General features: G+C 41.1%; 3 pseudogenes across 3 annotated transcripts; 1 reads left to right on the top strand and 2 right to left on the bottom strand.

Moving 5' to 3' along the window:
* Positions 1-5,386: 5,386 nt before the first annotated feature.
* LOC306655730 (olfactory receptor 3A10-like) lies at positions 5,387-11,263 on the bottom strand (annotated as a pseudogene). The gene is made up of 2 exons: positions 11,230-11,263; positions 5,387-6,009 (listed from the first exon to the last, which is right to left on the bottom strand). The product of its transcript is annotated as an olfactory receptor 3A10-like (transcript).
* Positions 11,264-11,349: 86 nt separating this feature from the next.
* On the bottom strand, positions 11,350-15,706 carry LOC306655729 (putative olfactory receptor 3A4; annotated as a pseudogene). Its single transcript has 2 exons — positions 15,409-15,706; positions 11,350-11,995 (listed from the first exon to the last, which is right to left on the bottom strand). The product of its transcript is annotated as a putative olfactory receptor 3A4 (transcript).
* Positions 15,707-22,991: 7,285 nt separating this feature from the next.
* LOC306655728 (olfactory receptor 3A2-like) lies at positions 22,992-23,902 on the top strand (annotated as a pseudogene). The gene has a single exon. The product of its transcript is annotated as an olfactory receptor 3A2-like (transcript).
* The last annotated feature ends 3,993 nt before the right edge of the window (positions 23,903-27,895 follow it).

Here is a 27,895-nt window from a genome sequence, read left to right as displayed (position 1 = left end):
ATATTCTCCCACTCTGTAGGCTCTTTCTTCGCATTGCTGATAGTTTCCTTTGCTGAGAGAAAGCTTTTTAGTTTGAATCTATCCCAGTTATTGATTCTTGCTTTTATTTCTTGTGCTATGGGAGTCCTGTTGAGGAAGTCTGGTCCTAGGCCGACATGTTGAAGATCTGGACCTACTTTTTCTTCTATAATCTGCAGAGTCTCTGGTCTGATTCCAAGGCCCTTAATCCATTTTGAGTTGAGTTTTGTGCAGGGTGAGAGATATGTGTTTAGTTTCATTCTGCTGCATATGGATTTCCAATTCTCCCAGCACCATTTGTTGAAGAGGCTATCTTTTCTCCATTGCCTATTTTGGGCCCCTTTGTCTAGTATGAGAAAATTGTATTTATTTGGGTTTGTGTCCGTGTCCTCTATTCTGTACCATTGATCTACCTTTCTATTTTGATACCAATACCATGCCGTTTTTGTTACTATTGCTTTGTAGTAGAGTTGAAGATCTGGTATTGCAATACCCCCTGTTTCACTCTTCCTGCTAAGGATTGCTTTAGCTATTCTGGGTTTCTTATTCTTCCAGATGAATTTCAAAATTGCTTGCTCTATTTATGTAAGGTATGTCATTGGGATTTTAATTGGAATTGCATTGAATTTGTACAGCACTATAGGCAGTATGGCCATTTTGACAATATTAATTCTTCCTATCCAAGAACATGGGAGATCTTTCCATCTTCTAAGGTGTTCTTTAATTTCTTTCTTTAGTGTTCTATAGTTCTCATTGTAGACGTCTTTCACCTCCTTTGTGAGATTGATTCCCAAGTATTTTATTTTTTTCAAGGCTATTGTGAATGGGGTAGTTTTCCTAATTTCTTTTTCTGAGGATTCCTCACTTATGTATAAAAATGCATTGGATTAATGGGCATTGATCTTGTAACCTGCTACTTTACTGAATTCACTTATGAGTTCTAAGAGTTTTCTGGTGGAATTTCCTGGTTCCTCTAAATATATAATCATGTCATCAGCGAACAGGGATAGTTTGAGTTCTTCTTTTCCAATTCGTATCCCTTTAATTTCTTTGGTTTGTCTAATTGCTCTGGCCAGAGTCTCAAGAACGATGTTGAATAGAAGTGGTGAAAGAGGGCATCCCTGCCTTGTTCCAGTTTTTAGGGGGAATGCTTTCAGTTTTTCACCATTCAGAACAATATTAGACATGGGCTTAGCATAAATGGCCTTTACAATGTTAAGGAATGTTCCCACTATCCCTATTTTTTCTAGTGTTTTGAGCATGAAGGGGTGCTGTATTTTATCAAATGCCTTTTCTGCATCTATTGAAATAATCATGTGATTCTTGACTTTAAGTCTATTGATATGGTGAATGACATTTATTGATTTCTGGATGTTGAACCAACCTTGCATCCCTGGGATGAAACCCACTTGATCATGGTGCACTATATTTTCAATATGTTTTTGTATGCGATTTGCTAAAATTTTGTTGAGAATATTTGTGTCGATGTTCATTAAGGACAATGGTCTGAAATTTTCTTTCCTTGATGAGTCTCTGTCTGGTTTAGGTATCAGTGTGATATTGGTTTCATAGAATGAGTTTGGGAGGGTTCCCTCCTCTTCTATTTTATGGAATACTTTGACAAGTATTGGAATGAGCTCTTCTTTAAAGGTTTTGCAGAACTTGGCTGAAAACCCATCTGGTCCCGGACTTTTCTTTGTTGGTAGGCTTTTGATGACTTCTTCTATTTCAGTACTTGAAATTGGTCTATTTAAATTGTGTATGTCCTCCTCGTTCAGTTTAGGCAATTCATATGTCTCTAGAAACCTGTTGATGTTTTCGAAATTTTCCATTTTGTTGGAGTATAGATTTTCAAAATAGCTTCTAATTATGTTTTGTATTTCACTCATGTCTGTTGCGATATTTCCTTGTTCATTCCAAATTTCAGTGATTTGTGTTTTCTCTCGTCTTCTGTTAGTGTGGCTAAAGGTTTATCAATTTTGTTTATTTTTTTGAAGAACCAACTATTTATTTAGTCAATTTTTTGTATTGTTTCTTTTGTTCCAATTTCATTGATTTCAGCTTTGAGTTTAACTATTTCCTGTTTTCTACTACTTTTGGTGCTGGTCTGTTCTTCTTTTTCTAGCGCTTTGAACTGTAGTGTTAGGTCATTTATTTGTTGAATTTTACTTCTTTTATTAAATGCGCTCCATGAAATAAATTTCCCTCTAAGTACTGCTTTCATAGTGTCCCAGAGATTTGGATATGTTTCCTTGTTCTCATTTACCTCTAAGAATTTTTTAATTTCCTTCCTAATATCTTCTGTTATCCATTCATCATATAATAGCATATTGTTTAATCTCCAGATGTTGGAATAGTTTCTGTGTTTTACTCTTTCATTTATTTCTAACTTCAATCCATTATGATCTGATAGAATACAAGGTAGTATCTCTATCTTCTTGTATTGGTAACATTAGCTTTGTGGCATAATATATGGTCTATTTTAGAGAAGGATCCATGTGCTGCTGAGAAGAAAGTGTATTCGCTCTTGGTTGGATTGTATATTCTATAAATGTCCGTTAAGTCTAAATTATTGATTGTGTTATTGAGGTCTATGGTTTCTTTGTTCAATTTTTGTCTGGAAGGTCTGTCCAGTGGTGAGAGAGGCGTGTTAAAATCACCTAGTATTATTGTGTTATGGTCTATTTGGTTTCTGAAATTGAGAAGGATTTGTTTGACATCCATGGATGAGCCACTGTTTGTGGCATAGATGTTTATGATTGTTATATCTTGCTGATTTATGCTTCCCTTAAGCAGTATGAAATGACCTTCTTTATCCCTTCTGACTAACTTTGGCTTGAAGTCCACATTATCTGAAATGAGGATGGATACTCCAGCTTTTTTGCTGAGTCCATGTGCATGGTATGTTTTTCCCCATCCTTTCACCTTTAGTCTATGGGTATGTTTTTCTATGAGGTGAGTCTCTTGTAGGCAACAGATTGTTGGATCCTTCTTTTTAATCCAATCTGCCAGTCTATGTCTTTTGGTTGATGAATTCAGGCCATTAACATTCAGGGTTATTATTGAGATATGATTTGGTTTCCCGCTCATATGGTTCATTTTTAAAATTTTATTTATTTATTTGTTTGACACAATTTGTTTCCTCCTTTATTTGACAATTCCTTTAGGATAATTCCTCCCTTTGCTGATTTGCTTCTTTGTTTTTCATCTCTTCCTCATGGAATATTTTGCTGACAATGTTCTGTAATGCTCGTTTTCTTTTTGTAAATTCTTTTAGCTTTTGTTTTTCATGGAAGAATTTTATTTCATCATCAAATTTGAAGGTAAGTTTTGCTGGGTATACTATAAATAATACTATACATTCCTATCAGGAAAGATTCAATATTGTGAGGCTATCAGTTCTCCCCATTATTCTCCCCAGTCCTCTCTTATCAATTTATAAGTTTAACATAGAACTGAGTAATATCTCCATGGGAGAAAATCCCATTTGGCAAAATGCTGCTATCTTTAGTTAAACTGAAAGAGAAAACATGTGAGATGAATCAAGAAGGTTTGAGAGGAGAATCAGAGCTCCTTCCCAGAAAAGCAAGCAAACCCAACTTTATGAAGCTGAGGCTGCAGTGCTGGCAACACTGTAGCACCAACACAGAATGGTGGAACAGAATATGAGGCTCAGTCACCAACTAATGTATGTGTTATGGTTTGGATCTGGAATGTCTCCAAAGGCTCTTGTGTTGAAGGCTTGGTTCCCCCATGAAACAGTGTTCAGAGGTGAGGCTTTGGGGAAGTGATTGAATCATGAGGGTTCTGACCCTATTAGTGGATTATTCCACTGATAGCTGAATGGACTACTGTAAGGAGGGTCCTAGCTGGAGGTCACTCTAGTGACCCTAGTAGGTCAGTGGGTCATGCCCTTGGGGACTATCTTATCTCTGTCCCCCCTTCCTGGATGCCATGAAATGAGGAGTTTTCCTCTGTCACACCCTTCTACCATCATGTTCTGCCTCACATAAGGCTCAAAACAATGGCAGTTTTTCTTAATTTTAAGAACGGAAAATGAAGTTTATGCAGTCAGCAAAACTTCTCCCTATTATGTCAAATAAAATGATTGTTTTGCTGCATCACAGAAAATCTTTTTTTTTAAATTTCCCTTTATATCTTTATATTATCTTGGTATTGGATCTTTTAAGGTGTTTTGAAAACCTCTAGCAGTTTCACTGACCTCTGACAGAAGATAAGTTTCTTCTCACAGTTCATGCTTCCTAGTATCAGTTAATCCACAAGACTGCTAGAACATGGACTATCTATCTACTCGACTCTCTGCTGGGTGTTTGAAGGACACGGTACAACAAGACATGGAATCTGCCCTGAAGGAGCTTGTGACCCAGATGAAGAGAACAAAAGAAGCTGCAAGAAATACAGAAATAATTTTGACATTGTCATGCTGTGTGAGCCACAGAGAAGATTAAGAGCAGTGACCCCAATCAAAGGGCCACATGAGTCACCTGAAAGAGGCTGTGATTGGGAGATAAAAATTCAGTTGGAGGGTCCAAGAAGGAAAGATGGAGGGCCTTACATACCTGACATAAAGAAACGTTCTCTTGCTTTTGGAGGAGGGTCTTGAGAATCAGTTCATACACTGGCATGTAAGTGTGTTCTGCCTACTCATGAGTTAGTCAGGAAGGGAAAACTGGTTTTGAGAATAGGTGTCTGATGATCCTGTCCTGAAGAAGGTGTTGGCAGAATGCTTGGACAGGTACCAACACTCTGGTCCTAGAGTATATGTCAAACCCTAATTTAACATCACAATCCTAGAGTTATTTCTTAAAGATGGATCTTTTGAAAAGACCAAATAATATTTGTCTAAAAAGGGGAACAAGCATTTTTCTTTTTATTAACATTTTAATATGTCAGTTGAGCAGTCATTAAACTTTTTAAAAAACACATACAAATATGTCATCTTCCATTTTCTAACCCACATTATAATTTTCTCCCTTTAGTCCATTTTCCATCAGAAACTTAGATTTTTTTTTAACCTAAGCTCTTCAGCCTTTATTCTCAATCCAAATCTACCCTGACCCATTAGACCCAACCCTGAAGATTTCCCCTGCCCACACCCAGGCCTTCAGCATAAGCAAATTAGGTGGGTGTTCAAGGAGGAAGTGATATTTTGATACCCTTTTCCTGCTCATGCCTGGGGCCTGTTCCCCATCAGCACACTCTTCAGGGTACCCTGCATGTCAGGGTTCTGGAGACTATAGATGACAGGGCTCAGCATGGGATTGAGGATAGTACTGAGAGTGCCAATCCCCTTGTCCTTATCTGAGGCTGAGATGGAACCCAGGTGTGTGTAACTGAAGAAACCAGTTCAGTAAGTGATACAGACCACAGTGAGGTGGGAGCCACATGTGAAGAAGGCCTTCCTTCTCCCCTCAGCTGAGCAGATCCATAGTGCTGCAGCAGCAATGTGGGCATAGGATACTGAGATAAGGATCATGGGTATCACCCCCATAAAGGTGGCTCCCACAAACAGTAGCTACCCATTGAGGTAGATGCTGAATCAGGTGAACTGGAAAGGGGAGGGAGGTGACAGTAGAAGTGGTTGACCACATAGGACCACAAAAGTCAAGCACAGACAGCCAATGTGTGACTCAGAGCATCAATGAAGGAGACTGTGCAGCAAATGCCCACTAAGGCACCCTGGACTTCACAGCTCATGCAGGTGCTGTAGGTGAGTGGCCAGCAGATGGCCAGGTAGTGGTCACAGACCATGGCTATCAAAAAGTGAGAGTCCACACCAGCTGGAAGGTGGAAAAAGAAGAGTTGTGAAATGCAGGCACTAGGGAGCCAGGAGACACACCAGGAACAGTGACAGTGATGCACCCAATGTCCAGCAGAGACAGATTCCCCAGGAATGGGGAATGTACATGGGGGTGTGCAGTTTGGGCTCCACAAATGTAGTCAGGATGCTAAAGTTGCCCCCAACTGTGACTACGTGGGCAAAGAAAAAAATGACAAAAAGAATGGGTTGCAGTCTTCTATGTCTCAGTCCAAGAAGGATGAACTCAGTGACAGCTGTCCTGTTCCCCAGGCACCAGGCTCCCTAGGCCTCTGCTGAGAGCTGTACTAAGAGGGGGAGACTCAGACCTGCCAAGGGTGGAGAATGACACACAGTAGGCACATAATCTCTGTCTAGTAGATGGTGGAGGGCTGTGGCCAGAATGTCTACTATCAGAATGGTTACCAGCCTAGACTGTGGCCAGGTTCCCAAAAGCCCCACTCTGCCAGACATTAGTCCTTTAGTTGCCAGTTTAGGGAGAGATCCAGGGAATCCCAGGGAAGGACCAGGGGTAAAGGGAACCATCCCAGGGAGCCAAGACTGTGGCCATTTACCAACACAGTATAGAAAACCTTCAGTATTTTAACAGCTCTTGAGACCACATCACTGTCTGGTGATGAATGGCACCTATGACTAGATCAACAAATTAATAAATAAATGAGGTTCTAGAAAGCACATACCTTAGGGAGAATAGCAATATAAAGTAGAAGAGAAGGAGGATAGGCCCCCTTGAAATCAAGAGACATGAAAAAGATTAAGGAAAAAGAGGAGCAGGAAACAGGGGGATTTAGGAAAATATGAATATTTTAAGGTGTAGACTCTGAGTGTAAACACTTCATTTTATTAAATTCTTATAAAACTTTATAGATTAACTACTAGGAATTCCATGTAACCAGGACGCTGAGATCTAGAGAGGTTTAATAAGGATGCTAAGGTCATCAAACTCTAGACAGAACTGTGTCTCAAACCTGGCACTATCTGACTCCTAGCCTATACTTCAATGCTATATTACTCAGACAATCTTGTTATTAAGGGTTTGTTAATGACATTGTGTATAACAAAAAAATGGAACTTCTGAAGTTTTAGGTATTAGGATGTCTAAAAATATTCACAGAAGTCAAGACCCTATTCTTTCATCCTTTCATTTGATACTTATTTGTTCAATATCATAGTATTCTGGATATATTTTGATGATAAAACTAACAACTGGGCATGAGGTGTGAAAGGAAGAGAAGGTACAATGATTATTTCAGAGTTCTTGGACTGAGAAACTGGAAGAATGTGTTCCTAAAAAATGTCACCAGGAAAAAATTATGATTTTGTGCATGCATGTTAAGGAGGAGGAATCAGGAACTCTTCCAAGGGAAAAGAGAAGAACTGAAGTCCCAGAGAGTATTGAGGTGGTTTCCACTCCATCACATGTGTCTGGGTACCTGAACGATTGAGGAGTGATCCCAGGTATGACTGGGGAAGGGTCTTCGAGGCCTCCTTCTTCTGGATTCTTTCATATGCTGGGCCACCCTTGCTCCATTGCTAGCTTTTTTTTTTTTTTTTTCAAGAACACTGTCCCCCGATCAAATCAAAATTCCAACTCTCAATTCTCAACCCATCTCATCATGCCAACTTCTCAAAGTGGTTTTTCTTATGCAGTCCAATCTTTACTGGAGCTTGCCCTCCTGTTACATCATGGACAACAGTAGTAACCTGAATCATATATGGAAAGGGACAAGAAGCATTAAGAGAAGTAGTTTGTCCTGAATCATGAGAGAGTCATTCAGAATCAGTGGCACAAAACACAAAGCATAGATTATGCTAATAGGTTACCAGAGGAGAGTCTCTGCACTCCCAACAACTCCATCCTCTCCTTTTCTACAAAAACTATTGCCTATCTATTGCCAGATGGATGAGAAAAGTCAAGATCCAAAAATTAACTTGACTAAGGTCACATATGTCAAAGCTTGTTCTGAAAAAAGGGCTTATTCATTTTCAGCCAATTCCTGCTGTGTGCCAGGACCCTTGCCATGTTATGAATATGTAGTTTAGGTATATATGTTCATTTTTCTCTTCCCTTTCAGTGACTCAGAGTGAGAACCTTATCATTATAATTCAATACCAACTCTGGAATTCGATATCACTCAGTCCTTTATTCTCCTATAGGCCGGGAAGAGGTCACATGAAGTCATGGATGATAGCAAGGCTGGAGCACTCAGCAGGCCTGTGGGTCCCTCACCTTCCTGTGAGTGAGCTGGGCACCTGGGGGCTGGTTCTCAGGGGCAGTGAGTGCCAAGCCCACCCAAGGTGGCCTGTCTCCAAAAGGCTTATGAAGGAAATGAGGCAGAGACCCAGAGAATCTGTCCCCATGTTCTCTCTACTCCAGAGCTAATTAGCTTTGAGAGGCCCTACACCAAACTTCCCCAGAGACTGCACAAGAAGCCAAAGACAGACAACCTCAGTCCTTGAGGATTTCTCTTATCTGCCTAGTATTTTGGAATTCTTAAGAAGCATTACTCCAGCCTCCTAATATTTCCAAAAAGGAGGAAAGCTATAGTCACCAGATTGCAGATCTGAAAAAGTACAATCCAAAGAGCTCTGATGACTTGCCAAGTCCAGAGAGAGGGTTCATGTTTGGAGTTCATGATGAGCCCCAGATAATAACGGATTCGAGTACATTTTTTTCTCATTTATTTTGCACATTTTTAAAGATGTAATTTTTTAAAGTTGGTTTAATTAAGGTATAAATGTAATTATAAAGTTTTATGGGTTTGAGAAAATATTCAGTTGTGGATATAGTATCTCTATCAATACGGAGAATATTTCAGGGATTCCCTTCAGGCCCCTGGCGGCCCTTTGCCATCAGTCTCCTCTTCACACCTTAGTCTGTGGCAACCTCTTATCTCACTTCTGTCCCTATGGATTTGCCTTTTTGGGAGTGTCTCTGTTATAATTTGGATCTGGATTGTCCCCCAGAGGCTCATGCTTGAAGACTTGGTTCCCAGTGCAGTGATGTTCAGAGGTGGGGCTTTGTGGGGTGACTGGATCATGGGGGCTCCGACCTCATCAGTGGATTAATCTTTTGATGACACTAGTGGGAGGTGGTGGAAACATTAGTTGGTGGGGCCCAGTTGGAGGAAGTAGGACACCAGGGGTGTGACTTTCATTTCTTCAAATCCCTTTGTATCTCACTTTGTCAAGGATCTCCTAGTTCTTGAGTGTCTCCACCATCTTCCCTTTAGTTGATGTTTGCCTACCAGCACGTAAACACACAGTTCTCTCATCTTCAAACAAAACTTAAAAAAAACAATTCAAGTCTCCCTTAATATTTGTTTCTCCATTGGCTACCTTGGTACATCCTTTCTTCCAATCACAGCTGAACTTCTCCAAAGAGTTGTTTTATCTGCAATCTTTATTTCCTGACTTCCCATTTACTGGATCCTCCAACTGCACCCACTTCTTCTCCCACCACCTCTCTCCAAGTGCCCTTGGAGAGGCCACATGCTGCTGGAATGGCCTCCCTATCAACTTGGCAAATACCCAATGCCGGGGTCCAGCCCTAGCAGGAGTCCATGGGTTTCACTCAGGTAAATGGGGCACGGGGAGACAGCATCGGCGATGGATGGAGAATGAAAGACACAGACTTTAGTTCTGGTGCAATCAATCCCACTTTATTATGGGGAAGGCTGGGTTTATATACATTTTTCTTCAGGCTTTGATGACAGGCTTGTGATTAATAAAATCAAAGAAGTTTCCAAAGCATAGGCAGAAATTGTTTTTACCGAAAGATTATGAGAAAACAGTAACCTTACAGATTATCCTTACCTAATCACAATTATTTTAAGAATATTTAACTAAGCTAATACAATGTTTGTTTCCTTAATATCTAAACTCTACATGACCTAAGACTATTCTCATTACTTTTGCGGTAAAGCAATAGACAAATAATGTCATGTGACCATCTGTACTAGGTCCATCTGGTTAATATCTAAATTGCTGAGTTAAGGGCTATAGGAGGGCAGTGGTCGCAGTGGTTCTCGTGGCCAAGTTTTTTTAATGAATGGATTACATTGTCTTATGTAGCTCTTTTACCCAGAACAGGGCATTGTGTACCAATGTTTATTATAGGGGTGACCTATTCTTTGTAGGAAGGAAGGAATGTTGTAAAACCTTATTTTTTTACCTTACCACCACACATAAACAAAACCATCATCTGGATTAAACCACCCTGTAGGAGACAGGGAGAGATCTATATCTACCTTCTCTAAGGGCTTGCCTTTAGGGGGGTACCAGGGCTGCCATTGATAAAATAAGCTGGTCCATATCTAGTAGCTACTGTGGGAGGTGCTTTGTGCTTAGAACTTGGGGAAACACATTGTTATCTATAAGTTTCTGTGCTCCAACAGGTTCTGGCTGTGCCAGTAAAAGCAGTGTTTGATTTTTAACATAATAAAAACATTCTTCTGTAGTGAGGTTAACATCACAGGGTTTCAACATGTGTTTTGTCCCCATGATGTTTTTCTGGAAATTTGTAGAATTATTCCCATCACCTCTAGCAAGATCCCCAGACTGAAGTGAGTAATATATTATTAGGAAAACTCCACAGAATAACATCCAAGCTAGGGAGTCAAACATCTGGCATGCAATCCTTTTAGGATGAGTCTCTGCAATCATCCTTCAGTGGAACTCTGTCAAGCACTGCAAGGAGAGCCAGGCGCCCCCGCAACCTAACACATGGCTTCATCTTCATCTCCTAATTCATTAGTTAAGAGCACTTGCCACTTTATAAAAAATATTAGAAATATGGACATATAACATCTTGATATGATTTTTTCCCTAAAACTTCACTATATAAACACACACATTTAACTGCGCACTGAGTTATAACATTTGCCATATCATATTGACAAGGACAGAAGTAATCAGTCATTGGAAGTGTCGATTGTTCAAACTCTTCTGAGTGCCAATCTGGCCAAATATTGTCAAGTGCCTTGAAGAATTTTATATCCTTTGAACTGGAAACTCCACTCAAAGTTTTTGTCTTTAGCCATTAGAAGAGTTTACCCAGGTAAATGTACAGGAACACTTGTTTCAGCATTACAGATTATTTGAACCAAAACAGGTTCACTAATACAAGGTGATTAAATCCATTTTACTCCATTCATTCAAAGGAATACTAAGCTGTGACATTCATTAACCTTGTGACTTTTAGCAAATTATTAAACCTTCTGAGGTTCAGTTTTATAATATTTTATTTGTTAAACTGTATCTACTTCAAAAGGTTATGGGAACTGAATGAGCTAACAGGCCACTCCCTTAGAACAGTGGCAGGCACGAGGTAGTTGAGGTGTAAGTGATGACTCTCATCATTTTTACTGCACCTTCCTCCTGAGCTGGTCTCTGACCCCATTCCATCATACCCACACTCTACTTCCAGTAATCACAAGGCTTCTCAGAAGCTTAAGTAGAGCCATGACATTTAAGACCAGAGGCAGGGGGTGTCACTTGGGGAGCAACTTCCCTGTGAGCACCCTCCACAGGGCACCCTTCACATCAGGGTTCCTGAGGCTGTAGATGAGTCAGTTGAGTCTGGGACTGACAACAGTGTTGAGGATGCCAATGCCCTTGTCTTTGTCTGAAGCCTCCAAAGAACCAAGTCTCATGTAGCTGAAGACACCTGTTCCATAGAAGATGCCCACCACAGTGAGGTGGGAGCCACATGTAGAGGAGGCCTTCTTCCTGCCCTCAGCAAAGCAGATTCATAGCACAGCAGCCACCTTGTGGGCATAGGACACCATGATGAGGACCAAGGGGGCCACACCCATGAAGGCTGCTACTGTAAAGGGCAACTGCTCATTGTTGGGTGCTGGAGCAGTAGAGTTGGAAGACCTGGGGGAGGTCACAGTAGAAGTAATTGATCACTTTGGGGCCACAGAATTTAAGAGTAGACAATGCAACAGTTTGCATCAGCGCATTGGTGATGGAAAAGACACATAATGTGCCTGCCACCTTTCTACATTCCCAACCCATATGGGTGCTGCAGGTGAGAGGCTGGCAAATGGCCAGATAGTGGTCATGGGCTGTGACAGTCAGCAGAAGCAGTCCATCCCATCCAGGGGATGGAAGAAGAGTTGTGAGAGGCATGCTCTACAATGAATGGTCTTTTTTTTTTTTTTTCACATAATGTGAATTTTATTTCAATTTAAAACTATATCCATATGCTCAAATAAACAAATACTTAAAAACAAAATACAAAAAACAATCACCAATAAATCCCCAACTATGAATGAAAAACATTACAAGTAAAGTTGAATGTCCACACATCATCCCTCAGCCTTCCCATTATATTAACAGTTCCCCTTCCACAGCCCACTCTACACACAAGCAGATCCAACAATCCTTGCCTAGGAAAACTAGTTCTTCTACCTCTGCAGGTCTAGTCACCAAAGTTCACATGCCTGAATATCTCACAATCACCTTCCAGTGAGTTCCAATTTCACCTTGACCTTCCCTACTTATCAAAATGCTCTTCATCCTTCAAGAATGAAATTAAATTCCAACTTATCTATAAAGTAAACTCTAGCCTTTCAACCTTTTTTTTTTAATGGTACTAGGGATTGAACCCAGGGAATTTACCAATAAATTACATTCACAATCCTTTTAGATTTTTATTTTGAGACAGGATTGTTTGAGATAAGTTGTTGAGGGTCTAAGTTGCTGAGTCTGGTCTCCAACTTGTGAGCCTACTGTCTCAGGCTTCCAAGTCACTGGGATTACAGGAGTGTGCCGCCACTTCCAACCAGCTTTCAAAAACTTTTTCTTACTCCCACGTAAAGATGACCTGGGAATGATCTGGTGCATAAATGTTCTCTATGAGGTAAAAGTGCACCAGCCCTTCCCTCCAAAGGGCAGCAGTGTTGAAACAGATTGAAAGAGGACAGGAATAAATGCAGGGAGACAGAGGCCAATTTAAATAAGTGGTAATGAAAATTCAAACACACATCTGTGGTTGAATAAGAAGAGAGGGAGGCAGAGTATTTCTGAATATCTACCCTAAGGAAACACTCTCAGGATAGAGTGATGTACATCAATTGTGGGCTGTACTCACAGATTTACAATTTAAATGTTAGTTCTCCTGTTTCCATATTGTCCATAATTTTAGTAAGTCCAAACTATAATGTATTCATTGAATAAATATGAAGGAATTTAAAACTATGAAAAATATATGAGGGAAGTTCTGCATACTTTATGTCATGGTACATATTTTTAACAAAGAACTTCTGAAAATCAGAAAAAGATGGACAGAGAACAGGAACAGAAATTTATAAACGGTCAATAAATAGTTCAAACACACTAGTAATCAAGGATTGAAATAAACAGACCATTTTTCATTTATCACATTTGGTTTTGAAACAGATGAAAAGATGGTATTGTGAAGAAGGGCTTTTTTCCCCCTATTTTACACTCATTGTCTTTTTTGGGGGGGGCGCTGAACCCCAAGGCACTTAACCACTGAGCCACATACCTTTATTATTTTGAGACAGGATCTTGCTAAACTGTGTAGGGCCTCACTAAATTGCTGAAGCTTGCTATGAACTTGTGATTCTCCTGTCTCAGCTTCCCAAGCCTCTGGGATTACAAGGGTGTGCCAATAACTTCCTTACATCCATCCATTTATTCTGTTCTCCCCCTCCCACTTCCCAAACTGTGGATAAACAAAAACCTCATGTTGTCAAATCCAACTGACAATCTTACTAAATATTTCAGAAGCACTGAAAATAGGACAAATTCTATCTTCCAGAAACTCACTTCTTTTGGATTCCAAAGAGGAGATACCAGTTTCTCCATCCTTTGCACAATATTTTTCCTCTGGAAGTATTTGAGTGTCAAAGTTCTATTTGCTTCTCTCTCTCTACACTCTTTCCCTAAGTGACCTCACATAGTTCCATATCTTTGAATATCATCTGATCATTCCCAAATGTTCATCTCTAGTTCTAGTAGTTCCCATAGTTCCAAACCTGTGCATCCAACTACTTTCTCAACATACCAATTGTATAACTAATATGCATCTCAAATTTAACACATCCAAAATGGAACTCAGGTTTTTTCCCACCTCAAATTCCTCTCTTCCAGCTAGGCCAACTGGGCACAATGGTGCACATCAAAATGCACTCAGAAGGCTGACACAGAAGGATCACAAGTTTGAGGTCTCACTAAGTTGCCCAACAATAAGTTGTCACTAAGTTGTCTCAAAAATAATAAAGAGCTAAGATGTAGATCAGTGGTAGAGTATATTAGGGTTCAATCACCAGCAATGCAAAAACATTTTTTTAAAAACCTAAAAAAAAATTTTCCATCCTTCATCTTAGTAAATGACACCACTATGTACTCAGTTGCTCAAAACAAAACAAAAAAGCAGAGATTCCTTTCTTTCCTCACCAATTCACTTTCAAGTCTTGTTAATTCTACCTCTAAATTATTTTCTGATCTTTTTACTCTTTAGCATCTCCATTGCCATGGGCCTGGAAGAAGCTACTGTACAAACCATTGTAACTGATCTCCTAGCTCTGTTTCTCGACTTCTTCCTCCAAATAGCAGGCAGATTATGCTACTTCCCGTTTCAAAACCTTCTTTAAAAAACAAAACAAAACAAAACAAAAAACTAATCAGGGCACTGTCTGTTCCTATCTTTGAAAGTATACACAATAAAAATATACACCCTATGGTAATTATCTCTAGACAGTAAAAACTACTTTTCCTAGTTTTGCATGTATTTTTAAATTCTTCTGCAATGAACACTTTAAGAGAATGATACTGCTGAATACATGTAATATTACATGGCATTTTTTACACGTTAATGAGAAAAAAACAATGGAAAATATGGGTCAACTGTAACTCTCAAGAAACATGCTTAGAGGAAAATACCAAGAAAGCATATATGTAAGAATGAAGTGTCAGGGCTGCAGGATTACTGTGATATTTTCCCTCCTCTACTTTCTATTTTTTTTAACCTAACTACACACATAATGGTGGGCAGGTTATGTTAAAAGCCTCATTGTCTTCTGCAATGTGGCCACAACCCATCGAGCCAGTCTTTCTTGGCAAGTCCCCTCTTTCCGAGGCTCCACTCCAACTCTGCACTGTCTCACACCTCCGGTGCTTCGACTCCGGCACCACGCCTGGAGTAATCCTCCACCTTCCTCAACCCTGCCCACCCTCCGGAGGCGAGGGGGCCAGCTGGGATGGCGACAGGTTGGAGGGACATTCCAGAGTTCTTTTGGTAAATCCACAACTTGCTGGTGCCGAGGCCAAATCTTGTCTCCAATATCATCGGCGGGCCACCACGCTGTCCACACCGAAAGCTCGGCCACTGTGGCTCCAGAAAGCCATCAACCCCTAGGAGCCCGGCGCCCCTTTGAAAAGGACCCCTGCACACGCATGTCGGAATTCTAGATTCCCGCGCCGGCGGCTGGCCACCCCGCTCCCCAAGCCTCCCCAGTCCCCTCACCTCCGCGGCCTCGGGCTCCCCCAGCCCTGCCTCGGCCCGGCCTCCACGCGGCCGGCCATGAATGGTCTTTTTATTGGACACGAAATGCCTCAATGTGGCAGGGACAGTGACATTGAGTGACATTGATGCTCCCGATATCTAGGAAAGACGAGTTTCCCAAGAAGAAGTACATGGGCATTTGAAGTTTGGGTTCCATAAAGATGATGGCAAGGACATAAAATTACCATGAATAGTAGCTACATAAGGAAGAAGGAAGATGCAAAGAGGAGCTGTGGAGCTGGAGTCTCTGTTAAGTCCAGGAGGACAAACTTGGTCACAAGTGAATCATTTCCTGAGGCTCCCAGATCCATGACTCTTCCACCTGCAGCAGTAGGAGCAAAGTTGGAGGGTGCCAATGGTGGTAAAAGGAGAATGAGATCTTTATCACCAAGTGCAATGTCCAGGAGAGTAAGGACACACAGTTTAAGGAGGAGAAAGTTAAAGACTGAGATGTAATAAGAAAAGTCTTCATAAATCTGACTCTCAATGGGCAAGAACAGAGGCATTGGAACTACACAAACAGAGACAGATGAACTGATCAAAAGAGGAACAAAGGTTTGACATTTGAAAGTGAGAGAAAGAGATAATTTTCCTGAGACCAAAGTTCCAGGAAAGAAACCACGAGTCTATAGATGGTGGCATGATATTAGTTGGGGGTGTACAAGGACCCAGAGGATGAAAGGGAAGCTTTGGGATAAGGGGTAGAGATGGTCCCCATAACCTGCATCTCCACAAACTCCACATATGCATGTCATCATATAGTCATCCCATGGTAACCTCAGGAGTTGGTTCTAGGACTCTGAAACTGGCAGATGAAGCTCAAGACCCATAGGTAAAGCAGGATAGTTTGTGCACATTCTCCCACATACTTAAATCATCTCTAGATTATATATATGTATATATATATACTAACTAATACAATGTAAAATTTATGTAGTTATAATACTGTATCATTTAGATAATAACAAGGAAAAAATTCAGTATATGTTCAGCCCAGATGCAATAATTTTCCAAATATATTTTTGGAGGCAGAGGGAAGTGGATGAAGTTCTTGAGGAAGAAAAGAATAACCTTGTGAGAGATCTTGTCCATAGAAGACATTTACCTGGTGTTCAGACAAAAAGAACTTGCTCTCCTCTAGCAAAGGGGAGGGTGTCTGACTTCAGGAAGTGGGTTTAGGGGAGTCTGAGGATGCTAAATTCTCATGCTTATTCACTCAGACATGCCTATCCCAGGACCCAGAGTCTCACTTCTTCCCTACCAGGGCATAGGAGATCAGCCTAAGCTATACACTCAGCCTCCCATTTAGCACTGTTGTCTTATAACTGAATCATAGGCCTGATTTTCAGCATCATGTGCATGTGGCTGCAGAACAGTCATATCTCACCAAATGTTACACTGGAAGGCTTCTGGATTTTATTACATACCCTGAGTTGATGTTGGCTAACCTGGCCCAATTATTTCTTTTCTTCCCATCTTCCATCCCTATTCTTAAAATTTCACAGTTTTGATTTTTGCTGTGGTTAATACACTAGAGTTTATATATCAGCATTTCGCCTTCCACCTGTACCTCATCTCTACCTGCCACCGTGAGTCTTAGTGATTACGATGTTACTGTCACATGCTGAGGATTGTCACCAACTCCACCTACTCCAAGTCATGGTGAATATGTTCTGGAATTCCATCTCAAGGATATGCTTTCTAGGGTTACTCCCAGTACTCCCTTAGTTGGCTTCCAGCCAAAACAGAACATATGATAAGATTGTCAAGGGTGGGTGTGTGTGTGTGTGTGTGTGTGTGTGTTAGGAAGTCATCTCAGGGAGCAAGGCTGGGGTTATTTATTTGAAAGATGGTTCCAGGGTATAAGACTGAATTATGAAGACATAAAGACAGAGAAAGAAGAACAGTGCTTTACTGAGGGACACATTTCCAAAATCCCTGCTACATACAGCAGAGACTTAATTGTGCAAGAACATACAGAGTGTCTCCTGGAATTGTGTGAAGAAGTAGGCAGAATTTGTCATTCTCTCCTTTGTCCCACTGTCATGTTGACTCTGCATTTCTGAGCCCCACATGTGCTCAGGTGGAATAAACTCCTCCATTGTTCATGGTATCAGAGGATCCCAGGGAAGAGGCTACACTGTGGGCTTGCAATGAGAAGCTTACAGGGAAGTGTCCACCCATCATAGATGAAATAAGAAGACGGGCTAAAAATATATCAGTTAGGACCTCCAATGTGTCTGCTATAACCTACTTCATAGAATTGTGAGGATTGAAAGAGCTGTCAGAACTGCAAAGTTCTTAGTTATGTAACTATGTACATAACAGGTTCTCTTTCATATTATCAATTCATTGTTGATGCATTGTCAAATGTCTACTAGCAGCTTAATAATAAATCTTAATTTATTTAGTGCTCACAGCAATGCTCCATGGGCAGAGGATATGCACATGTCATAGATAAGAAACTGAGGCCCAAAAGGGTTCAGCAGCTTACCCCAAATCAAACTACTAATTACCAGAAGAGCCTGTCTGTCTATAATATTGTCCGTGCTACACCACACTTCCCTGGTAGATAGAATACTCTCCCAGAGAATGGGGGACGGGTAAGTAATTATGGCAATAGGAGCTGCAGGAACACCCTTCAACCTTCCCACATCTTCAGTTCATTGTGACCTTCACCGGGGCTCTCAATTTCTAAGGAACTGGCTTAGAGAATTATATTGGTAGAGAGCATCCCAGGAGTCCTAACTTGAGATAGTGCCTAAGCTATCTCTTCCAGAGTCATTATAGTATCCTCAAGTCATAGTCCCAGGGGTCCCTGCTAACAAGGCCCTGAGAGAAAGAGATTAAGTACCACATTCCCAAGGGCTCCTTAGGAAACTGGCTTTGAAGAAGTTTCTCCTCCTTCCTACCTGTTCTCTGGGGCCTCCTCCTCCTCCCCAAGTTCAAGGAAGGTCTGGAAATTGGCTTGTCTCTCTTCAAAGACCCTGGTCTGACACCTGGGGAAGAAAACTCTCCTTTAGGAAGCCCATGTCTAGTCTCAGCCACACCTCTCACTTCCTGGGGGGCTGTGAGGATGTGGACAAGGCCTTCAGGCCTTAGTGACTGCACCATTACACAGAGCTGCATCATCTGCCCTCACTCCCTGCCCACAAAGCCAGAGCTAGAGGAAACCTAAATTCTAGAAAATGTGAAATGTTTCCATGTATATGAGGGGCTTGAAATAATCCCTTTGTTGTCTCTCACTCCCCATCCTTGTCCTCTTTCCTGGGAGGGCTACTGACTGAATCCTGTGGTAAAGAGAGTCCTGCAACAGAGGTGACATCTGCTTGCTCTTCCCTCAGCTGCACTCCTGACATGGAGCCCCTCGCTTGCTTCTGGGTGGGTAACTGGGTCTGCAGTTCTTTTCTGGAAGAAACCTTGCTGGCTTCTATTCCTGTTCCAAGTGAGTATTCACACAAGTCCTTCCTCTGCTCTTACAAAACAGAGAAGGGGCTTCTGCTGCCATCAACTCAAACCTGATATTATCCAAGGTGCAATGATGCCCCAGAAATGGAAAAAAAGAAGTAGGGGAAGAGTGAGGACAATGGTCCAGAGATCCAGGTTCCTTTTCTGTTCACCTTTGCCCAGAACCCCCTCTCTTGAATGAAGTGTGCTCTCTGTTACTTTTAGGAGTGAGTATGAGGGAATGTGCTGAGTCCAGTTCAGTGTCCAGGGTATTCAGCATCATGAAGCCTAGACCCTTCCCTCCATTGAAGGCCTGGTTGAGCTTTTCACCACTGGGAGCATGTAGGGAAGACTGGAGTTCCAGAGCAGGGACTGTTGCTGCTCAGTGAGGGAAGCTGCCAGTGTAGTCATGCAGGAGAGCTTCTCAGTGGGCCACATGTGAGCCTCTCAGACTCTCAGTATAACCTGGGGCATCAGAACCCCATGGGTATTAAGCAAGTTCATGTCAGGCCACCTGAGGGTTGGCAGCAGCTGTCTCATGGCTCTTCTCTCAGGTTCTGATTCATCTCTCTGTAAGGTGAACCCCTCCAAATAATAAGGGCCTTATTTAGGGTAAGATCATGTAATGAGGAATGTGTCAGCAGGTGAAATGCTGCAGGACCAGTTTATCTCATCAACACAAAGTCAACCCTGCAACCACCTTGCACCCTGCCCTCACCCTTCACCTCCATTAAGTCATACTAATCCATGAAATCTAACCTAATTCCAGTGTGTCCAGACAGTCCTCCATGACAACTCCAGCTCATACTAATACTCTCTTTTGCTGGAATCATATGGACACTTGAATCATCCACTTGTTTATTTAAGACATATTGGATACCCACTATGATAAAATATTGTGATGAGTCTTTCTATTGAAAGAGTGAATTAGACATTTGTTCTCTCTTCTAGTCACAGAGGAGGACAGATGTGCACTCTTGAGAAATGATTCTGTCAAAAGGTAAACAGAAATAAGTTCTAAGACATTGTGTGTATTGAGAGTTTAGAAGGCAGGCAGGAGGAGATACACTTCCCAGGTGGGGAAGTTCCAAGGAAAGATGAATTCAGCAGCCAGCATTTGAATCTAGTTCTTGAAATACTTGGACTTGTGCAGCTGAGAGAAAGTTATTGCAGGCAGGAAAAACAACATGAGCAAGGAGGTAAAGATCACAGAGGCATAATCAGCTGCTTAAAATGAATCCAAGAGAGAAAAGGGGGAGCAGTTAACTATTCTTTAGTATATATAAAAAAACTGTTATCATCCATTGATTTGTCCATTTGTAAAGTTTTATCCGTTACCAATGTCATCAATGATAATCAGGCCTGAGAATGATTTCCACCTTCCCAAAATTATGTGATCTTAGAATTTTAAGGACCTCTTGGAGATGCCACATCACATTCTCATCCATGTGGTATCCCTACCACATGTCCTGAACACACAGGATGGAGATTTCACTGGGAAGACTGGTCACTAAAATACCCTCACACTGGAGTTGATCTGTTCCTATAATAAAGTGTCAAATGAGATGGAATTGAAATATATATCAACCTCTAGTTCACTGCAAGGCTAGGCGCAGTGTTCTTTGCAGAAGGTCTATATAACCTAGAAGGGCTAGTGGCCTTCCATACCCTATAAAGAGAGAAGCAAGGAAGGTGGGAGCAAGAAGCCACAGTCACACTCCCCATGTTGCAAATATATCAGAGGTTCTCTATCCTGGCGGGGCACTTGAACCACCTGAGACACACGTACCCATACTACATGCTATGGCTCTAATACAGTGACACACAAATCCTCAAGCCACCAAATGGCATGATGTTGGTGCCTTCCTCATGGACAAGTGGAGGGTTCTTTGCAGAAGAAGGTCTATATAGCCTGGAAGGGCTGGTGGTCCCAGCCATTTGCTGATCCCTCACCATCAAACCCTGTGAGAGCCAGAATGTCCACAGGATATTGGTGGCTGCATCCTGGGCTTGTACCTTCACCAATGCATTGCCACCAATTAAACTTATTAGATTGGAATTCCTGGTGAATGGCCTGGGCATCAGTAGTTTCTTCTTAAAACATTCCAAATAATTCCAATAATCATGGGGACTGGGAATCACATCTAATGAGATTTAAGAATTCTAGCTGGAAATATTAATCACCAAAACTTTGTAAGATATCTCAAATTTCTGTAACTTTTCTGTGTGTAAGGTTTTTAAATATTGTTTCTTACTTTAGGACTATCAAAGTAAAATAAGACAGGACTATGTCTTAAACTTAAGTAAATGTCAAGAAAGAGCTGCTGATTGGAAATACTCATTGAGTGGAATTCCAAGACAGCTGTGATCAGGAGGGAGCTTTGAGATATACTAATGCCCATGTCTCACCTTCAGAGATTCTGATTTAAGCACCCTGGAGTTGGAGCCTTTTTATTAAGGTTTTTTAAAGTTCCCACATAATTCTAATGCACAACCAAGCTAGCAACTCCTACAAATGCTTCATTCATGATTGCTTATGTGTATGTCTTATCTTTACTTCTCTATGGTCAATGCTGATAGGCAGCCATGCAACTGCTGACCAGGCAGTCTTTTTGTATTTCCAGTCTCCCCTGAAGACTGTACAGTCAGTCTCCCAGGAGGGCTTTTCATTCATTCCTGCCTCCTATGCATCTCAGATCTAAACCAAGACCAGTGAAGTACATGTCATCAACCTGTGCGTTCATTTGTCATTTTTATGAACAAGAGTGTTTAAGAACCTTCTTGGTGACCATGTCTCCAGACAGTCATATCTGTCATCAATTATAGCATCTCTGATTTCTGAGATCTCCTTAACCACTCCTGCCCTGAATTTCACTGCCTCCCTGATCACCCATTCTCTTCTCTTAGTTACCAGACTTTGGCTGCTTCCCAGCCTCCGATTTTGCTCTATTCTGTGCAAGGGAATGACAATACATTTTTTCCTCCTTCTTTATTGGTGCATGAGAGTTGTACATATTGATAGGATTCATTTTCACTAATACATGAACACAATATAGCAATATAATTTGGCCAATATCACTCCCTAGCACTTTCCCCCTAACTGCCTTCTACCTATTCCCTTTCCTCTCTTGATCTCCCTTTGATTTTTAGGAGATTCACCCCCACCTTTGTTTCCCTTTTCCTCTCTGTATAATAACATTACTTTTCATGAAGCTCTAGTTTTGCCTATTCCATGGACAATAAAGTCAATTGTATTTTTGATTCAGAGTTTGATGTATGTAAAAGAAAATTCAATATGAATTTCTGTGTACTTGCCTGTTTCACTGAAGGATATCCCCTTATACTGATATCTCATTGGTCAATCTACCATGCCTGACTAAGTTCATAACAAGTGGAAAACAAGTCACTATGCAACACAAAATCCTAACTGTACCTAGAAGCAATCAACATTTGGGGCCTACTTACAGCTTTGATTTTGGAGGGGAGTAGTTGGCTATATTAATGGAATAAATAAACTTAAATTAAGCTGCTCTCCAAAGCCAACATAAAGGCTTAAGTAACAACAAGAACACTAGTAATTCATTGAACTAGAGATTTTGAATGTACACTTCAGAGTATAGCCCCTGACTTTGGGGAAATGTACTCGAAGGGCCTGACATTCACAATCACAGGTATCTTCTGATTTCTGCTATATTTTCACTTGATCTTTATCCTTTAGAGAAGCCTTTAAACCTAAGTTGTATTTTAAAATGTTTTCTAGTTTCTCTGAAAATATGAATTTTTTCTATTTCAAACTCTGCTTATTAGTTGATCTGATCCCTCAGAGGAAAGAAATAGCAAAATTCCACTTAATCTTTCTATGTTTACAGTGGAAGTATGCTTTGTATTTTGACAAGTACTCTGATCTTTTAAACTAGGAGACAATGGGAGGGAGGAGGTGGTGGCAGCACTGGGCATCTTCATCAAGAGCAAAGTGACAGTATTGAGGTGATGGAGGAGCAAGGTGTGGTTGGTGGGGGAAATATTCACCTAGGCAGGTAGAAACATTCCTATGGGGCTTTGCAAATAAGTGATTTAAAACATTTATGTTGCATAAGTGAATGAGTGAGCTGACATACCCCCTCCTAGGACATTTTCTTACAGCAACCCATGGATCCAGAAGCTGGAACCAACAAGACAGTAGTCACTGAGTTCATTCTACTGGGCCTAGTGGAAACAGAAAAGCTGGTACATGCTGTTTTTGCTCTTATTCTTTGCCTACCTGGTCATAATTGGGGGCAATCTCAGTATCCTGATAGCCATTTTGGTGGAACCCAAACTCCACACCCCATGTATTTCTTCCTGGGGAACCTATAAGTGCTGGATATTGGGTGCATCATTGTCACTGTTCCCACAATGTTGGTTTGTTTTGTGTCCCACAAGCATACAGTTCTGTATGGAGCCTACCTCATACAGCTCTGCTTCTCTAATTGCTGGTTGGGGTGGACTGCTTCCTCTTGACAGCCCTGGCCTATCACTGATTTCTGGCCATTGGCCAGCCTCTCACCTACAGCACCCAAATGAGCCAGGCAGTCCAGAGGACACTGATGGCTGCATCCTGCATTTGTGCATTCACCAATGCACCGACCCATACTGTGTCCTTAACTACCCTCAACTTTTGTGGACCCAAGTGAATCACTTCTACTGTGACCTCCCCCAGCTCTCTAGCTCTCCTGCTCCAGCACTCAACTCAATGATCTGCTGATCTGTGGTTTCATAATTGTAGCTACCCCTGTAGTTCTCATTGTCACCCCTACATCCATGTGGTGGCTGCAGTTCTGCAAATCCACTCTGCTGATGGCAGGAAGAAGGCCTTCTCCATGTGCATCTTCCACCTCATGGTTTTTGCTATATTCTGTGGTTCTGGTGTATTTAACTATGTGTGACTAGGTTCATCCAAACTTTCAGATAAGGATAAAGCTGCTGGAGTTTTTAATATTGTCATCAATCCCATGCTGAACCCAATAATCTACTGCCTCAGGAACCCTGATGTGCAGTATTTGTGGAAAGGCAGTCACTGATCTGAGAAGTGACAGGATTCCTCATTTCCTTCCTTTACTGGACAGGGAAATTTCCCTTGAAAGCAGCAGTCAGTAAAAGTGTTTTCCTATCTCCCAATGCCTGAAGGTTAGTGATATGTGTTTTCCCTACAAGGAGACCATACATAATTCATTCATTTATCCATTCAATAAGTATTTGTTGAATTACTTCTGTCATTCAGTCTGATAAAAATTGGTGGATAGGATGATGAAGAAAAGAGTAAGAAGGAGGGATGTAGGCAAGGGAAAAGACTTGATGAGAGAACAGAAGATGAGAAGGGATAAGGGGATTTGAAGTATTAGATAAGATACCTCAGGAATGTCCATGAGGTAACAAATGGCTGCAGAATAAATGAAGAATGGGCAGGGAAAGGGGAGGAGGATGAAAGTCATTGTGCGGAATCCCTTCCATCAGAGTGTGGCCACCTAATAATCCACTTCAGCAGCTTTGAGGTTATTGTTGGGCCTCACTCATCCTACCAAGGAAAACAAAAAGAGGTGTAGTGATGCCATTACCAGGGTACTCCTCTTTGGCTTCCTCTAGATAGGGGGTGATTATAAAAGGACAGAGCATGAGCATGACAGGAGGGAGAGAGTGGGGCAGGATGTGTGTGCCAAGAGATCACCTTCCATGACCATCAGCCACCAAAGTCCTCAGCCTCTCTGCCTTTGGGCCCACACCTGCCAATTCTGTGTGAAACATAAGATAAAGCGTGTCTCTTTACTGACTTTCTTGGGTCTCCAGATACTTTGCGGTAGAAGACAGTATACTTCCCTCAAAGGGAAAAATCTTGGGGCTGCAGTTGTAACTCAGTGGTAGAGTGCTTGCCTAGCTCATGGGAGGCACTGGGTTTGATCCTCAGAACCACATAAAAATAAATAAAATACAGGTAGTATGTCTTTAAAAAACAAGATTTTTTTTTTTAAAAAAAGGGAAAAATCCTTGTGAACAAAATCTGGGGCTGTGAGTTGTACTCACAGCATCCCCACTCACCCTCTGCTCTGTGGTCCTGGCAAGTTCCTGACCATGCTGGCCTCATTCTGTCCTGTACAAGAGAGTGGGACAAGATTGTCTCTTCAGTCTACACATATAGTGACAACTGATTATAATCATCTGACTGGACACATCAAAAAACATTTCAAGAGCATTACCTAGCACCCTATACATCACTCTTTGTACTAAGGTAGCCTTTAACACTGCCCCAACTAATCTTATTTATGATCCCAAAAGATCCCCAGGTCTCAACAGTGGCTACTTCTGAACGGTCACCCCTTGCCCATCTCCTGCCCATCCTCCAAGACCAAAGGGCTTCCTGAAAAGTACTGGAGTTCTATTTCCTTTGGGATTTCTCTCTTTATACCCCCAAATGTAAATATACTTATTTTAAAATTATTCAGAAATGTTATATCTGGTTGTGGAAACATTCACTTGATAGCATTTGTCAATTAGAAAATAAAAATCAGTAGAATAGAAGAAAGGACCCAGGTGTTGGAGGAGGGGAGAGATGAGGAAGAGCCTGGGAGTGATATTGGTCAAATTATATTGTTATATTGTATACATGTACAAATATGTAATAATAAATTCCATTACTATGTACAACTCTAATGGACAAATAAAAAAAGTGTGTGGGAGGAATCACACAAAAAAGAAAGCACCAATCAAAAATAAATAAAGCATGAATGGAGCCAGGTGCAGTGGTACACACCTGTAATCCCAGTGGCTTGGGAGGCTGAGACAGGAGGATCATGAGTTTAAAGCCAGATTCAGCAAAATCGAGGTGCTAAGCAACTCAGTGAGATCCTGTCTCTAAATAAATTATAAGATAGGGTTAGATATGTAACTCAGTGGTTTAGTGCTCCTGAGTTTCATCCCTGGTACCCCACCCCCCAAAAAAAAGATCAGTAGAGTAAAGGAAGAAGAATAGGGGGAGAGTAGGGGGGATGGATAGAAGCAGAAACTAGGGCTAAAATGCAATAAATCAAATTCCATGCATATATGATTTTGTCAAAATAAACCCAACTACTATGCATAATTAAGTAAAATAAGTTTTAAAATCATAGCAGGAAATTTCATCTTAAGTTACTAGTAAAACTAGTCAAAGTCAAAGCTGGTTGTTTCTTGGGAATGGCCTTGTGGAGTAGTTCTTAGAATTGGTGCTGGCAACCTGAATGTTTTCCCCAATGGTCTCTTATCTCTGTTGTTGGGTATGACTAATAACTGTATTTGCATAATCAATTTTTACATTTTCTTCTTTTAATTAATTCCTTTCTTCTCTGAAAGCATCACTGACCAACCATCCTATAGATTTTGATTATCCCTCGGTGCTGGGGATGGACCTATTCTGGTTATTGATCTGTTCCTATGTGGGGTTAGAGGGGTCAATGTCAGGGATCCAGGCTACATGCAAGGAACAAAGTGGCCAGAAGAAAATTTTCTCAGGGCAAGTCTATCTGGAGTTCAGTGCTGAGTTCCACTTTATTGGTCCTCTAGTACCAATCATCTCAAAGACTTAGGCTAACATTATCCTGTGAGAAGAGCTAAATTTACTAAGATTTTACAGAACACAAAAACAGAGCTTAAATATCATAATGCAAAGTAAAATCAGCAACAATAGAGCAAACCCAGTTTGAACACTAGTTCTGAACCTAGTCTTTCAGGCATACATGCTACTAGAAATTGAATATATAGAGTTAACAAAACATGCAAATAATAATTAAGAAAAAATTTCAAATAACTGATACTAGAAAAAATTTAACATTACTACATCAGAGCAATTCTAATGAGAATAATAATAGAATAGAATTTGTACCCATAGGATAAATAAAACTGTTAAAATGACAACATATAGTGTTACTTAGGGTGTGGGGAAGTGGTTACTACTCCAGACGTGAAAAACCCAGCAGACTTTCTTTGTCTCTACTGGCCTTCCCCATGTCAGCTTCAGACAGAGATCCTCTTCTATATACTACTAGTGCATGCTGGGGAGGGAGGTGTGATGACAGGAGGCACACTGGTCACTTGCTTTCAACTGACCTGCAGTCAATTGTGGGCTTTTATTCTCTAGGAACAAAATTGAGCCCTCAGAAATTTTAACTAGCTTATGGAGGAAATGTCTAAATGCACTGTAGCCACAAGAGATTATCACAATCTGCCACAGCTGAAAAGGTCAGACGTAGCACTATTAACACTAAGAATTTTAAAGAAAACATGTATTTATTGGAGTGCAAAAGACAAAGAAGAACTCACGAGCATCAGCTGCCACGCAACCTGGTTCCTGTGGGACCCCACATTCCACCAGGAAGTGAGCAGCATTCCTTCAGCAGCCCCCTAGCCTCAGCCAAGCCCCACCCACCACAGGCAATATCTTCCTCCTTCCCCTGATGTGATGATTGACAGGGAACTGTTTCTCACCTGCACAGCTAGCCCCAGGTTATTGATTAGAAGCTGAACTGTTGTTTTCATTTGTTGTCTGCTTAATAATTTAGAAATAACAGAAACTGATAACAGAAAGCCCCACCCACTTTTTAGCTTAATGTTAACCAGCACAGTGTGGCCAGCGAAACACAACAAGATTACTTCAGCTTTTGCTTGTAGTGCATAGAAGTTCCTAAATCTTCCTCTACTTCCCATGTATCACAAGGCAAGGAAATGCAAAACAAAACTAACGTACCTGCTCACACTTGGAGAAAGTGTAAACTGGTACAAAATTTGTGGAGGCCAATTGGGGAACTGTATAAAAGGCCCAGAAAATTAACAAAAGGAAAAAAAAAGAAAAGTAAGGAAACTTTTCACCCAAATACCCCACTTCACCAATTTCTCCTAAGGAAATCAGAGATAAGTGAATGCAGATGGACCACAGAACCATTTATTGTTATGTTGCAAACAACAGGAAAAACAGAGTTACTACATACTGAATAATAGGAAGAATGTTTAATGAATGACATATTCATTAAGTCGAACATTGAAATACTGTG

This window comes from Sciurus vulgaris (assembly GCF_902686455.1).
Source record: "Sciurus vulgaris genome assembly, chromosome: 3".
Classification (NCBI taxonomy): domain Eukaryota; kingdom Metazoa; phylum Chordata; class Mammalia; order Rodentia; family Sciuridae; genus Sciurus; species Sciurus vulgaris.
The sequence above is the reverse complement of the archived record's forward strand: the minus strand, read 5'-3'. Positions and strand labels throughout refer to the sequence as shown.